Consider the following 3,733-nt stretch of genomic DNA (forward strand, 5'->3'; position numbering starts at 1 on the left):
ATTATGAGTGTGTCAGCCTATTTATAACATAATCTCCACCCTGATAGAGGAAGGGGTGAAAGTGCTAAACAACTGGTTTCTAATATTATTTAAGTACTTGAAGATAAAGTATCTTAAAGATATTGTTACCTGCAAAGTTCGATACCCTAAAATTACACCTAAACCACTTACATATAATATTTGTAAAAACCAACAAAATTGAATATTTAAATTTCCAACTTAATGTTTAAAGGAAACGGCAGGTAAATGTACCCTGGTCTGAACAGTGGGGGATACCTCTTCTTTCGATCCCCCCCACCCACATCCCCGAAGATGGTGGGGGCCATCATCTAGACCTTTACCGCATTTTCCTGTTAAAGAAGAAGAGGTAAAGGCTGAATGATAAATAATAAGAAAAACCGATGAGTTGTGGTTAATCATAATGTTGCTTTCAGTGTGTACATTTTCTAAATAAATTATCAATTTGAATACGTAAGATGGTACCCGTACCGTATGACAGAAAATTTTCGTGGTACTTTCGAGGGTCGAAATGCTCGAGGAGCTTTTTTGGTAACAAAAGAATAACGAGCGTTCACTGGATGCGACAGAAAACAACGGAATGTCGGACGCCGAACAAGCTAAAAAGATGACACAACGCTCGAATTTAAATGATGTTTAGTCGAGGCAATAAACCTGTCAGCTGTTCGTTCCTTTGCAACGTCAGAAAAATATCGCCGAACTGCATTGTTATTATTCATCATGCACCGCGACACAGAAATAGAACGGGACGGACCGCGGCCACTACCGACTCGTCCGTCCGCGGTACTGAATAAATGCTTCGAATTACATGCAATATTTTCATTGAACTTCGTCACTACTGAATTCGGCAATACTAATAAGGATGAAAACCCATAAGGATTTGTTTGGTATTGTATAGTAAAAAGAATCCAGTTATGATGCGTATTACGATTAAAAATTATCGCTTTTTCTCTATATATTCACTCCTTTACTACACTATTCCTCATCCCTATCCTCCTCGTTTCACTATAAAAGTAGTGAAAACCGATGTATTAAAAAAACCTATGTGTATGTTAACCGGTATAGTACCGGTGACTAGCAAGCTATTCACTGGCTTCGTACCGGTGACTAAGAAGCTAAAGCTCTGACTAATTCTACATGCCTGAGAAGGTGTCCTACTAACCTATTTCGACTATTTTTAATTGACTTCCATAGAGTCCTCTGTTCTCCTATTCTTTCTAATACATGTTCATTACTAACCATCTCTACCCACAGTATCCTCATCATTCGCCAGTAACACCACATTTCGAACGCTTCTAACCTTTTCTTTTCCGTCACGGCCACCGTCCATGTTTTGCACCCGTACAGCGCCGTGCTCCAAACATACACCTTTAACAATCTTTTTCGAATTTCTAAATTGACTGTTCGCGAGCATAGAAATGATTTTTTTTTAGTGAAGGCGACGCAAAAAAAAAACTTTTGGGTGTTTCATTCCCACCAGCCAGTAATGCTGGTGGGCGGGCAGTCCCTCCAGACTATGCCGTAAGGCCCTCTTCAGCCTGCTTTCAGGAATCGTGGGAATGGTGGGTGGTGGTTCGGGTGAGAAAGATGACACGGACGAAATGAAGACAGAAGAGAATGAAAGATTATCTGTGGAATATTACTGCCTCAGCATTTGCCTAAGTGATCCAAGGAAACCACAGAAAAACTTGGACCAATGCAGACGTACCCGGAATCGAACCGGCGTCCTCCCGAATGCTAAGCAATGGTCTAAACCTCTAGGCCATGTCGCTCGGTTAAGAAGCTATTCACCGGCACCCAAACGTATGAAACATTGTCGATTACTGCTTTAAGATATCAATAAAACACCTTCTTACATTGTTTATGGGACTAAAAGCGTAATTTTCGAACTTAAAATTTCCACCGTAGTTTTCCAAAGTATTTAATCTTAATGAACAGGGATGCTCATGCTATGACGCTATTCACTGGTACTCTACCAGTGACTAAGAAGCTAGAAAGAATGCTTTATCGGTGCTGTAATATGCATTGACTTTGAATTGGAAGATTAAATTCATGCTTCATTTATTTTAAATAATTAAATTTAATAATGATTATATATTAACTTTTTATTTAGTTCAAATATGTAGATTTAATTACCATGTATTTCGGTGTATTTAAACACCGTTGTCGCATAAATGGAATTTTTGAATTTTGCATAAGAACCCCTGCTCATTAAAGCTCAATTCTGTGGAAAACTACAGTGGAAATGTTAAGTATGGAAAATTACGCTCATTAGTATTAGGTATAGTCTCATAAACCATGTAAGAAGATGTTTGACATATTAATAACTTAAAGCACGATACGATATAGCGGTGAATAGTCACACCCAAAAATTTATTATTTGTGCAATCATATATGTATTCAAAACTTAACTGTCGAAATTACAAGAAAAATTGATTTTAAAGCAATTCTTTTTTGAATATATGACAAATACTGTCTGTTTTATTATTAAGTTTACGGTTATGAGTTCAAATAATGTCCAAATCTAGTATAGAGATAAATAATTTTATATGTGTCCCGCGGAGTAATGATCTATTTCCAAAGTAACCCGTATGATCATATGGGTTGGCTACACCTGCCTTAAGGCGCCTTCCTAAAGAGCCACCCTATAAATCGCATGTAGGATAACTCTGGTACTCGTATGATGAAACAAAAGATATGGCTTTGAAAAGATGTCGACATTCCAGAAATTATCAACGAAATTCGCTAATATTTAATTACAAGAGCGCGCGTTGAAACAGAAACATGCTACTGCTTTTGATAAATTCTCCTGGAATTCTTTTCATTAAAATTACAATTTGCGATACCTACTTAAACGATAACTGAGGGATTTCGTGTTTGTGGCAAGTCTTCTTATTTAATGTAATACGTATATTATATGCTCGCAAGTATCTATCTGTGGAGAAGTGACTCGAGCTCGGGCACCATTCATTTGTTATGTTTATCGGCAAACTGGCTGGAGCAATACAAATAAATAATCTGTATAATATCCAGTAGGAGCGGGTTAATTTGAATACCTAAGTGCATTAGCAGAAGATATATAATTTTTATTTTATAAAAAAAAAATGAGAGAAACAAGAAAAGGAAAGGCGGCCTGAGCTTTTTGACACGACAACTTACCGTGTGACTCTTATGAAAATGACTCTCCACAATTTACATTATTAAATGATAACTGAAGCAGTTGCAAATGGAATCTTTCGTAAGTAGTCTCATAACGGGTTATTCTTCTTATAATATACAGAGTGTTGAGAAACTTATGTACGAACCTTCCAACCCATAAGCTACTATATTCTTTGCTTAGTCATAACCAACAATATGTTTCACTATAAGAATCTAAAGTAATATTAAAAGAATTAATCGACTATAAGCAAATTTTATCAACTATTCTTTAAAAAAAAATCTAACGTTATAAATCATCCTAAGACTGGTTGGACACGCACCTCTACTTCTTCCTATCCTAAGATAATCTTCGCATTTCCCTAAAACTAGTACAACCCATATTCTTAATTATTTGCGAACAGTAATCTAATCTAGGTCTACCTCTACCCCTCCTAACTTCCGTTTCTGCCTCTAATATGTCTCTGACTAGACCTTCATGCCTAAGAAGGTGTCCTACCAACCTATCTCGCCTATTTTTTATTGACTTCCATAGAGTCCTCTGTTCTCCTATTCTTTC

The sequence above is a fragment of the Agrilus planipennis genome, unplaced genomic scaffold, assembly GCF_000699045.2.
Source record: "Agrilus planipennis isolate EAB-ADULT unplaced genomic scaffold, Apla_2.0 scaffold117, whole genome shotgun sequence".
Taxonomy (NCBI): Eukaryota; Metazoa; Arthropoda; class Insecta; order Coleoptera; family Buprestidae; genus Agrilus; species Agrilus planipennis.